The 13,402-nt window shown below is 40.5% G+C and overlaps 1 long non-coding RNA gene across 1 annotated transcript in view; it reads left to right on the top strand.

The window, feature by feature from the left end:
* The first annotated feature begins 3,754 nt into the window (after nt 1-3,754).
* LOC106725666 overlaps nt 3,755-13,402 on the top strand; it is a 21,665-nt gene continuing 12,017 nt past the window's right edge. Inside the window, exons 1-2 of the long non-coding RNA XR_001361594.1 lie at nt 3,755-3,867; nt 5,090-5,282. This is a non-coding gene — a long non-coding RNA (uncharacterized LOC106725666). The remainder of the gene's footprint in view (nt 3,868-5,089; nt 5,283-13,402) is intronic.

Here is a 13,402-nt window from a genome sequence, read left to right on the forward strand (position 1 = left end):
AGTCTGAGGGCCCATGCTCTATCCATTGAGCCAAATTGGCTAGGGCTCCCCGTATGAAATTTTAATGACTCTACATTTCTTAAACCAGTGCTTCTCTAAATGTGAATTCAAATAATTGGAACATCTTATCAAAGTGAAGATTTTGATCTAATAGGCCCCAGATTCTGTATTTTGAAAGGTGATGATGATGATGCTTGCTCATGGACTACATTTTGAGTAGGTGCAGCCTAGAGGATAAAGTACACATTCTCTAGAATGGCATTCACTAAGCCTTTTTAGATATAACCTCTATCTAACTCTCAGCCTTAAAAAATATTTCTCCTCATCTCCAATCAACCTAGGATCTCTAATCTAAGTCCTTCATTTTTGTCATGTGAAACCAACCAACATGCAACTCAGGCTAAAACCCCAAATTTAAAATTTCAGCAACTTTTTTTGTCCAACCTCATAACCCCACCCCTCATAGTCAACCTCAGCATCCATTCTGCCCTCTTGTGGCTTTTGCTTTCAAATGAATTTAGGGAAGATTTTTGGTACAGTCTTCACAATTCTATTTATTTTATTTTATTTTTTTAAATATATTTTATTGATTTTTTACAGAGAGGAAGGGAGAGAGATAGAGAGTCAGAAAACATCGATGAGAGAGAAACATCGATCAGCCGCCTCCCCCACTGGGGATGTGCCTGCAACCCAGGCACATGCCCTCGACCGGAATCGAACCTGGGACCCCTCAGTCCACAGGCCGACGCTCCTATCCACTGAGCCAAACCAGTTTCGGCACAATTCTATTTATTGGTCCAATTCCGCATGTGGTGTGATGGAGTTGGAAATTGAGGGGAAAAATGCTCAAGCTCCCCAAGGCCAGCACTGGGGCATTTATGGAAGCATGTGATGGCTTAGATCCTTTTGGGGCTGTCCCAGACAGCATTGTGAAGGAGGTGACATCTTTGGGCAATGTTCTTATCTCTCCATTGGAGACCACTGTCCTTTGGTCTCATGTAACTAACGTCATCATGTTGTCCGAGATTTCCCTTAGTTTTGCTCAATGCACCGGTCTTCTTCCTTCCCCTTTCCCATTATGGTACCTGGTTCAAGTCCTTATCCAGGTCCCACTTCACTCTCATACTTTTGTTTGTTCATGAGTTTACTAGTTTTCATTCTAGAAATACTTACTGAGCAACTGCTATATGCCCAAATTTGTGCAAGGTACTGGGGATATAGTGATGAAGGAGGTAGACATAACTCCTAAACTTAACATTGTTTAAGGGCTATGAGTGCGACAGTTAAACAATTGGGGTAAAGTGTTATTAAAACAAACAAAAGAGAAAGACACGGTGCTTTGGGAGGGTGTAGCTTACCCCAAGATTTAATATCAGATGTTACTGTGTCTTAGTTCTCACAGGTATGGCCACTTTTAAAATAACTCCTTTTATTACTGTTATTATTAGTTACTAGAGGCCTGGTGCACAAAATTCGAACAAGGGGTTTGGCCCTCGCAGCTGTGGCGGCTTGCCTTGGCCCTCACAGCCCTGGCTTTGTCCGGAAGGATGTCTGGAAGGTCGTTCAGCTGTCCGGTCTAATTAGCATATTATGCTTTTTATTATTATAGATTATTACTTTTTTATTTTCAGAGCTCAAATATTTCAACTAAATTTGGTTAAATACGTTCATTTTGTGTATTAGTCGTTTGGTTGTAAAAAACAGAAACCAGACTTGAATTACTTAAGCAAAGAGAAGAAAACCATAATAGGAGCAGTGGGCAGGGTTGAGCAGCCAGCCAGGTACCAGGGAAAGACAGATAACAGAACCTGGTACTTGAACATACCCCTCTTTCCCTTTCTCTCCATGTTCCTCATCCATGTTTCTCTGTCTTGTTTATATCTCATACCTTCTGCCATAAGACAGAAATAGACTATTTTCCCCAGTTCCAATACGAAAAAGCTCACAGAAACACTCAGTAACATTTCAGGACTAATCCTGTGTGTCCTTGGGAAAGAGCAGGCAGCCTCCACTGTGGCCATGTGATGGGGGAGGGAAGAAGGACATAGTTTCCAGGAGAAGGCAGGGGTGATGGGCACATAATACTATACGTGTCTATTTGCTATAACTGGCCAACAAGCCAGTAGTGTTTCTAAGTTTCAGACATATAGAGTGTCCAAAGAAATGTACACACCCTTTACAGCTGCTAGCTCAATTGATGTTTCTTTCTATTCAGATTTAACACGTCGGCATTAATAATTACTCAAAGTGTGTACACATTTTCTGGGGACTCCCTGTATATTAATATTTGGCTTCAGGAATAAGGGATGAAAGAAGCCTTTTTTGAATAAGTTAAGGAAGCTTGACTAAATATCAGTCCATCTCATCTTTTGAATCATTCACCTCGTCTCACCAGGGTTGGGATGCGGACAGTGGACCAATTCTACTGGGGCTGACCATTGATACCGGGCATCCCTAGGTGCTGTGATCACTGAAAGAAGAAAACAGGAGTCTTTCTAGCAGAGGGAAGACAAGCAGTCTGGGCAGTGTTTGGACTTGCAAAGACTTTCATGAGAACCGCAAATAAAAGAGAAATCAAGTGCCAAGTCACGGACACCACAGGACAGTCCTGGCAGTTCACTTGTGTGTCTGCCAAACACATGTACTGAGGGATTCCTCAGGGACTCAACAGTGTAAGATGGGAAGGCGGAAAGGAATGAAGTCTGGTGCTGGGCACGCAGATGGGCAGTAGACATGAACTAAAGTCAGTGCCTTGCCTTTGAGGCACCTTACAATGTAACCTTGATCAATACACTCACCAAAACAAAATGGAAAAGCTTAAAATCACAACGAAAGAAATCCATAAGCAAGGACAAATGAACATAGGTTACATTTACCACAGTAAAACCTCAATTGATCATAACCTTGCTTAGTCACAACCCTTCATTACCTAGAGTTTTAAAGAAAGGACAAAAAATCAGGAAATAAACTGACATCAGTGTCTACTAAGAGTCTAACATTCTACTTCCTTCTCTAATTGTGTCAAAAACAGTTTATGGTGAAAAGTATGTTCAGATGATCCATTTTAAACACTGAAATTACTCAAATAATGAATAAAATGTCTCCGTTCTTTAGATTTTTAAAAAATTTAGTTAAGCCAATGGAAAAAAAAATTAAAGAAGTGTTTAAAGGGAAGGCTTTGGAACCAGAGAAATTAAATGAAGCTGAAAAACCATTTCCTATACATTCTGGCTAAATGAGGCGGCTTTATACCTGGGTCCAAGGGTAGCTTAGATTTCTAATATATCAGCTTTTAAACCTTCTGGATTTCTAGGCAGTTATGGGGACTACTTACGAAGATCTGACTTTTGTGACATGATTACCCATCCCTCTAAAATCCAACCCTCCAAATGATACGGCTCTCTACCAAGCCCCTCAGTGTCTTGGGGAATTTCCATTGGAACCAAGCAGTTAGTGATAAATGGAGTCCTTTGGGAAATTTCCACTTAGGGGGATCTGATATCTGATTTTCTTTCCTCCAGTGCATCCTCTTGGGGTACTCTCAAGTGTGGCTTAGGGTTATTTGAGCTGCCTCCTCAGATTTATCTCCCTGTTCTATCTGTCTCAGCCCCAAGCTGCGTTGGCAGGTAGTTTGGTAACCGAGAGAGGCTGCCGAGTCGCCAACCTTCCTCCCCCCGGGGCCTTACACACACCTATTGGAGATGAGTAATATTTCAACAGCCAGGCTGCTCAGCTGCACCAGTGAGAAGCCTGTGGGACAGGCTGGGAGCCTGGAGTGATCTCCATTCCAAGCCTAGATTGAAACCAGAAACCCAGAGGAACTCAAGGATGATTTTCAATTCCCCAACTCGTTCAGCCTAAAAGCAAGTAAAAACCAATAAAATAAATAAATGAAAGAAGGAAGAAGCTGAAATAAATTGTTCCCAAGCTACAATTATTAAGCTAATTATGGAAGAAATAAAATGTAAAAATGTTAAGTAGGCAGCTCTTCTGGGAGGAAGCAATAGCTCTCCACTCGGCAACTACCCAGAGGATATCTCTAGCTATTTTTAAAAACATGTTATTAAATGGCAGTTTAATTTGTTATTAAATATTACTGTTATCAACATAATTCTTTTTTATGGTTATAAATGATGTGGTAGTGCAGGAGCTATATTAGTCAAACAAAAAATAATGTGGCTTCCATTTTCTACCATGGCAGTTGTTGATTAAATTTATATTATATTAATTATATTATATTATATTTTATTATATTATATTAATTATATTATAATTAAAATTATGCAGCTGACTACAGGGTTTTCCACAGGGAAAACCATGGGAGCAGATTGACCACAGAAAGCAATTTTCTAAAATAGAAAAAAAAATGAATTCAATTTAAACCCTATTCTCACCAGAAGACATTCTTTAATCCTTTACATGCAAATGGAACATCCAGTCAGGACATTGAGATATCCCAATCTTTGACTCACTTATAGTCCATCCAGTGTCTTTCACTGTACCAATTACTGTCAGCGTCCCACCCATATCCTCTCAGCTTTCACATTTCTAAGCTCCAGTGATTCTTTTCCTGAGGGTTTTCTCTGGTCCTGGGAGTTCACCTAATCATTCGTGGGGCAGACCAGAAATGCTTAGGAGGTAACATTTTCTGGCAGCCACCCTCAACCAGTCACTGAGGGAAGCTCTTGGTGGGAAAATAACCCAGCTGCCTCACCCCTCAATCGGGACAATGCTGAAGTGTATTCTACTGTTAGAGTTCCCCAGAGGGACTGGTCCCTACTTCTCCATATTGGTAACCTGAGATCACCTGCTGAATCAACTCTGATGCCATATCCTTGACTCAGTCTGTTTTGGGAGAACTCAACCTAAGATATCCATCAAAGGCCCAGTTTCACCCTTTCTATCACTTTTCTCCCTACAACTCCTGCCTCAATCACCTAGGGAGCAACAAGTCTCAGAAAAACTTCAGTCTAAGGTGGAAATGGGAGCATTCCCTGCCTTCCCTCTTCTGGATTGTCCTCACTACAGCCCTCCTGTAACCTCATTCCCACCTCCAGTCCCTCCCTCACCCTGACCTCCCACCTGTAAGCCACCATGGAAATAACACCTATTGCTAATTCTTGTTCTAAAACATGGAGCTGCCTTGATAAAACAGCAGATGGAAAAGATAGGTACAGATCAACTTCCTGCATACACCCTTTTCTCAATTCACCGAGACCAGAATTTCCAAGGAACATCCGGAAATCCAGACATTTCCTTTGATTGTCACAGCTGTGATACAAGTAAGCGGGGCAAATCTCTGATTCTACACCCACCACTCCTCTCCCCCCACTCCACGATTATAAATTGTTTAAAATACTTTGCTTTAACGCTGATGATATATTGCTTCTGTTACTGCTTTCTATTTATACCTCTAGTCCAACAGTTCCTGGAACTGTTGATGCATTGAGCTTAAACCAACTGCTATAATTCTGGACAAAACTGACAGCTTTTTCTCTGGGTTCTTTAATTAGGAAAGTCTTTAAGGCAAAGAACTGGGTAAAAAGAGTGCATTATTTCTTTCTAATCAGGTACTTTTATACCTAAATCAGCACTAAATTTTCCCTTGATTTGTCCTATATGTTGTTTATATTCCTAGGTGATCATTCTTTAAGTGTTTTGTTCAGTGGGGACTATAACTTTGCCAAGAACTGCATTTACTCTCATCTGTGTCCCCAACACATGTAATTTTGGACAGACCAGCGACTTTACAAGAGTCTTCCCAAGCAAGGTCTAGGACCACCCGCATCAGCACCATATGGGGTGATGGTTAAAAAGTAGATTCATCAGGCTTCCCTTTGACTGACTCAGTGCAATTTGGGAAGAAGCCCAGTAATTCTTACCAGTATGTATAGATACATTTGAAGAAATAGGTTTGGTTGTTCAAATTTGATAAGAGGATTTAGATTATGAAGTTTAAAATATGTTTTCCTTGTCACTCCCTGGATTGAATTCATGGCATTGACTCCACTAGTTGACTGTAGCTAATAAACTTTCACACTTATTCCTAGGCGTGACAAAGACTCATGCTAATCTTTTCTGCTGGCAAATGAAAAAAAAACAAAAAAAAAAAGTTAAAAAATTATTTCCAAAGAGTAAAATGTACCCATGTTTCCTAATGGAAAAAAATATGACACATGTAAGCATAACACTTTAGGGGGCAGGGCTTATATTTTAATCATTTCAATAGACCATTCCTCTGGGAGCAGATCACGAAGTTCTAGTTTCCTGACTTAGTTGATGGACAAAAATCAAGGACATTTGTACTGGGAAAGAAATGTTCTTTTTTTCTAAAATCAGTGTTGTTGATGATATCTACAGTTCAAATCTCATGTAATCTTATGTAAATGCTCTTGGTTTTTCCATTTGTTAAGATGCTATTAAGTAAACCTGATTTCTTTAGAAATAATCATGATTTCACTTAGATGTGGAATCTAATGAACAAAATAAATTAACAACAACAACAAAAAAAATGGAAACAGACACCTAGAGAAAGAGAACAGACTGACAACTGTCAGAGAGGAGGGGTTTGGGGCCTGGGTGAAAAAGGTGAAGGAATTAAGCAAAAAATCCCTACAACCAAACAAAAATCCCTACAACACAACAAAGCTCAAAAACACAGACAACAGTAAGATGATTTTCGGGGGGAGAGGGGAAATAAAAGAGGATAAGGGGACTATAAGTGGTGATGACAGGAGACTTGACTTGTGGTAGTGAATACACACTACAATATGCAGATGTTATAGAATTGTACACCTGAGACCTATATGATTTTATTAACCAACTAGAGGCCTGGTGCATGAATTTGTGCATGGGTGGGGTCCGGCTGGCCTGCTTTGATTGGTCCCAATCGGGCAGGGGAGAGGGGCCATGGGAGGTTGGTGGGCTGGCCCCAACCCAATGCGGGGAGCATTGGGGGCAGGGCTGGCCAGGGGGGAAGGGCCACGGGTGGTTGGCCAGCCGGCCCCGACCCCTGGTTGAACTCCCAGTCGAGGGGACAATTTGAATATATTAGCCTTTTATTATATAGGATGACACTCCAATAAATTCAATAAATAAAACAGTAATAATCATCATTGTTTCTTGGCCCTGGGTTTGGAGGATTTCCAAGTAAGATGGTAGAAGTTTGGAACAGAACCACACTTGGCATTATCTAAGCAGGATCATTATGGACATGTAGAATATAGCTGGCTCAAGGAAGAGGGGGAATTTTCCTTTGGAATCCAATAATGAGTGTGTTTGTGGTTGTCAGCAGTCCATTGTGAGAAAACCTCCATGTCTCCGATCAATAAGCAAATACCCTCTTCCTGGAGTTGGGAACCAGTTGTGATATCAGTATCTGCGTAAGAAGAGAGCAATAGTTATGTCTTTTGGGAACACCCAGCTTTCAGAGCAAGTGCATAGTACACATTGCTAGTGATGAAGTTCACATCTGTCAGTGATGGGAGATGGCATCTTGAGGCATTTCCCCATAAAATTGTTCTTTGGATATTGCGGTCTGTTCTTACAAAATGATATTGTTTGTGGCTTGGTACTATTGATTAGAGTCTTTTGTCAGCACTGGTTCTATATGAGAGATGTTTATACAGCAGGAGTTTATTAACAGAAATGATGAGAGGAGAATGGGCTCCTGCACTTGAAATGGTTTATTAACTCCACTGTCTTTCCAGCCTGGTAAGTTATACACTCCCTGTCCTCCAGATCTCTATCTCTTTATACCTCGCCAAGAATTTCCCAAGACGGAAGGTCTGGAAATGCTTCTTTGTCACTTGACTACCCAGCAACGTGAATGAATAATATTTTCCACTGCTTTTCTGTTTATGAGTCATTGACTGGAGGAGCATAAACCAATTTTTCAGTTTTTAAATTATTTGAACCTTTTGTTACTCTCCTCCTAATTAGTGTCCATTATGTTTCAAACCCATTTTATGAATTTATTAATAGCAAAAGTATTAAATGAAACCATAGAAACCTCTGGAGGAGGAGTTCTATGTCTTTTTTAAAAGCAAGTAATTCACTTAACTTCTTTTCTAGTTGAATCAAAAGCTTTGACTTTAATAGTTGGAAATTATCATTTAGTAACTTATTTTTTTTCAGCTTTTTAGTAGCTTTGAATTTCCACTTCTACACATAGTCTGCCAACTCCTTGAAAACAATTATTTTAATCAACCATTCAGAAGTATTTTTAAACAAGTGTATAGGTCATATACATGTTTTACATTTTCTGCCTCATTCAATATTTGGACTTCTGAAATGGTACCTTAAAATACCATTTTTGGAAAGCACTTTCCATTCCTTCATTGTGGATATCTTAATTGAACTTATTATTATTGGTTAGGATTTTTAAAACATTGATTTTTAGGTTTTCTGCTTCAATTTTGTCCTAAACCCAGCCTTCAGAGCCCAGCTGAATTTGATAATCTATAAATCCTTGCCACTCAAGATGCACCAGCCTCACCTGGGAGTTCATTAGAAATGCAAAATCTCAGGCCCCACCCCAGACCCGCTGAATCAGAATTGGCATTTTAGCAAGAGTTCATAGGTGATTCTTGTGCACATTAAATTAGAGAATCTCTGTTCTGATCTAATCCTTCCACTTTATGATGGCATTTCCAAATTAATGGGACTCAGTAGGTCGGTTTTTATAAATTACTAGAGGCATGATGCACGAAATTCGTGCAAGAGTAGGCCTTCATAGCCACGGCAGCTGCCTTGATCCCTCCCTCACAGCCAAGGTGGCTGCCTGGATCCCGCAGTTGCAGCCCCAGCTTCATCTGGAAGGTCATCCGGAAGGATGTCTGGTCTAACTAGCATATTATGCTTTTATTATTATAGATGGTATCTTTTGAAGATACCATAATAATGTGAAGATAGTGACCCCTCACCGTAGAAGGCACCTCAATGGTGTCATTTACTGCTGAGCATCCTGCTGGCAGCTCAGCCTGTGTTAAAGTTTTAAGAGCTATGGTGTCAACGTTGACATGGTGACCCCCTGGCACTGTCCTGGAACTGGAGAAAGGGTTAGAGTGTGTGTGGTGAGGAAGCTCACAGTGAGGAGGAGACACATAGCTATGACACACTATTGGCAGTAGAGATATGGAAGTAGGGCAGACAAGTGATTAATTCTGTGGGTGGAAGGTGGGTCAGAGGACAGAACAAAGCTTCTCAGAGAACATGATTTGATTTTAAGCATTTCACCTCAAGGGCAAGTTAGAGGCTGTTCCAAACAGATAAGCATGAAGACAGTGAGACAGATAAGCATCACTAAGGAAATTCACATGTTTGGGTTTTGGTAAATACAAGGTATGTGTAGTGTGTGTGTGGGGGAGCAGGGCAGTAGGTGGTCAGGAACCCATGGAAGGATGGGAAATGAGGCTGAGTAATAGTCACAAATAACCTCAGTTGATAAGGAGCTTGTCTTTTGTTAAAGGGGGCCTGGAGAATTTTAAACAGAGGCAGGGCCTAGCCAGCTTTGATGTTTTTCAAAGGTCATTCAGAATGCAGGGTAGAGAATGAACTGAATGTAGATAGGGCAGGAGTAGGTCAAGGGCGACCAGTATGGATGTGGCTGTAGTAGCCCAGGTGAGAGACAATGATTGCCTGACATGAGTTGATAACAGTATGGATGGATGGCTTGGGCTAGAATCCAAAAATAAAAAGGAGGAAGTCATTTTCTCTCTGTTACCAGCCTCTCCTCCGAACCTTGGAAGCCAACAATTCTTTGCTGGGTCTTTCCTTATTCAGAGCAAACATCTCCAGGTGTTTGAATTGCTGCTCATATGCCATGGTTTTACATGACCCCTACAGATACTTTAGTTTATTTATATCACATGCATTGTAGTGCCAAGGCTTGAAGAAAAGGTAAAATTGAGTAGGGAAAGGGAACTAAAATTACTGGGTTCCTTAGACATGCCAGGGGCACCACCAACATTGGCTCATTTAGTTTCCACAACGCTGCAAAATAAGTATTATTACCTCTATTTTTAAAGGTGAAAAGAAAGGGGTCCTGGAGGCCAAGGATCTCCCCTGTGATTGTAAGCTACTAGGAGAACCTGAGTTTGCACCCAGAGATCTGAGATACACATATTAAACTAGCTACACTGCAAGGATACTTAGAACAATTTAAATTAACACTTCTCCCAAGGTTTCCTGAATATGTAAGGTTATAATCAATTGCCTTCTCTGGGTACCTACCTTGGCTATTTAACAAATTCACTAGAACCAGAGGATAAGCAGAGAAGACGCCTGAGTGAGCAGGTAGATGACCCAAAGTCCAAATTCTCTGTTTATAAGAAAGGACCACACAGGCAGTTTGTTTGTACACAATTCTCTCAAGCTGGGTCATATGTTTTTGCAGCCTACAGATGATTCGAAATAGAAAATTAAGAATAATTGGTAAGGAAGTGATAGCTACTAACTGACAAGCTGATATCCAGGGAAGAGATGGAAGAATGTAAAGAGCCATCATTATAACAAGTCAAGAAGCCTAGGTAATAATTTGGTCACTAATATAGAGGCAGACATTCCCACAGACTTTACTTATCCCTGAGGGCATGACTGTATGGTAGCACAATGTATAGACCCTAAGAGTCAAGGTAAAATTTATCTTCAACCCAAAGGCTAGAGGGTCTTTTTTGTCTGAGCCATTCCAGGAGTATGACAACATGCATTTCTTTTCTGATTAGACATTGTTAGCAATTATAGAAGATTTTTATAGCCTGCTAGGCAAAATCTCTCTCTTAGTAATGCCTGCCAATTGGCTAGTGTTCAGTGCTTTTTGTGCATGACAATCAATCAAGGATTAGAAGACAAGTGTTACCAGTGTGCAATGGTAACCAGAAATGCCAGGACTCATTGTCTTCAAAGAATTGCCTCTTCTTTGTCTCTCACTTCTTTTCAAGCCTACTCTAAAGTGTTGCTCTTCTCTTGCCAGGGCAGTCTCATGACATTTCTGGTCAACCTTGGGAAATCAATTTCTATAGTCACTTTAAGTTGTAAACACAGACACAATCCTGTGATTTAAAGTGTTCAATCAAAGATACCCATTGATTCTTTTGTGGATATTGGAAGTATGCTTTCTTCCCTCTACCCTCTTACCTTCGAGTAGCAGGCTTTCCTCTTCTCTTTATTGCTCATCTCCCCAATTCTATAACTGCTATTTCCAAACATGGAGATCTAAGCAGGGAGGGGAAGGAAAGTTAAAGGGGACAGAAAAGTTCTTATTTGATTGATACCTCCCTACACTGGCTCCCAAGTCTCAAAATTTAACGTGCATATGAATTATGTGTATATCACATTAAAGTGAAGATTTTGTTTCAAGGCCTGGGTGATAGCTGAGATTCTGCATTTCTAATAAGCTCCCAGGTGATACAGATGGTGCTAGGGTTTGAAGATTCTCCTTTGGACCGACTCATTTCAATTTCTTTAATGCAGCCAATTAATGTAATTAATGCAATTTCTTTAATCCAGCCAACTTCTTTCAACTATAGCCCCTGCTGATATACATCATTACCTTTTACTACTGGGGACACTCACCCCAGTGCCCCCCCTCTTTGGTCAGAATACCTTTTAATATAACTTCAGGTTCCATTTCCACAGGTAATTAATTCATCTGGTCCCTGGGTTTCACATACCTTTGACTTTCATTTTGACATAAATACAGTTACTTCCTATACAGCCACTTGCTGGGCAGCATAGAGCACTGTAACTTTCCAAAGATAACTTGCATGTCAGGCACCAGCCCCTCTGTCCTGCACATGTAGGGAATGAATACAGAGCTCTCCCCACAGAGCTATGAAGACTACACACTAGGCTGGGGGAGGGGGGGGTTTGAGTGTTTCAACTCTCTCCAAAAACAATTGCTTCACAATTCCTTTCTCCTTATCCAACATTTTAGCTCCTTTAAATTCCCAGTCTGGGTAAAGGGTCATGTATCCTGTAACCAGTTCTAGGTATTTCTTTGGAAAATTTGCATCTTGGTGATTGGTCTCACAGCTAAATTTGGTATCTCATAAAACCCTTATGTTTTCTCTTCTCTGAGACCACTGTCTTGTTTCCACCTAATATGATTTTTGAATATTCACTATTTTCTTGGTGCCCTTTATCCTACCTAAAGTAAAGTATCTAGAAAGGTACCTAGAATCAGACTCCACTTAGAGTCTGACCAGCCCAGAGTTCATTAGGGTGGTGTGTTTCTGTCCTTTATATGACTTCATTAACACTCTTGGCAGTTGAATGTTTATGGAAAACAAAGGGGGAAACTGTAGGAATCAGTGATAAGCATATAATCTTGAGCTTAACTACCTGGAATATTGAGATGCCATTCATAGCACACAAAGAAATTAAGATAAAGAGATGGTGGCGGGGGTCAGGGATGGGGTGGGGGAAATTAGCTCCATTATAGGCATATTGAGATTGAGGTACCAGTGGGACACCTATGTGGAAATGCTCGATACTCAATATGTGGTAAGAAATTGGGGACTGGAACATACTAGAAGTTAAATCTAGAGATGGAGATTCAGGGTTCATCCTTGTAAAGACAATATCTGAAGTCTAGAGAACAGAGGGTATATGCAGGTTGAGCATAGAAGATGAAGGTAGCCAGTTCAGACCTAAAGATGAGTAAGGCTCATACAAATTCCGAGCGAAGGCAACATAGTCTCCAGAACTGGATATTTACCTATGTGACCCAAAGTATTGCTACCACTGGCCTGCCACATTGTCTGAAAGTTACATCAGCATAATTTCTTAGAATTCTCCCAACAGAGAAGTGTGCAAGGTACCACTTAGAAGGGGGTCACATATGAGTTTATGATAAAGCATAAGGAACACAGTTACCTGGTTAATAAGCATTGCTACCCACTGTCTCCCAGATCAGAGTCTTATGAGGATGATACATGGAATTTTGATGCCTATGAGGAATAAGAGGTCAGGTCTGGATTACATGGGGGAAAAAATAGGCTTGGGCAGCTAGGGGTTGGGTAGGCCATGAAGTAGGGACAAATGTGACAGGGAGACTCCAGAATTTATTGCTTCATGGCAATACCATTTATTCAAAATGAGTTTATTTTGTTGTTGTTGAGTAATTTAGCCAGTGATTTTATTAAAAAATTTATGTGTTCTAGTTAAAAATCACTTTAGGATTACTTTTTTTCCTTTCACCTTTAAAAATTGAATTATATTATTTCTTATTATATACTAGAGGCCCATTGCACAAAATTCGTGCACTGGTAAGGTCCCTAGCAGCTGCTGGCTGCTGGCCAGGGCCTCTCTCCCTTCCCTCAGCTGGCCCTACCCCCTGGTTGAACTCCTGGTCGAGGAGACAATTTGCATACTATGCTTTTATTATATAGGATTTGTTATC

This window comes from Myotis brandtii, unplaced genomic scaffold (genome assembly GCF_000412655.1).
Source record: "Myotis brandtii unplaced genomic scaffold, ASM41265v1 scaffold18, whole genome shotgun sequence".
NCBI classification, from domain to species: domain Eukaryota; kingdom Metazoa; phylum Chordata; class Mammalia; order Chiroptera; family Vespertilionidae; genus Myotis; species Myotis brandtii.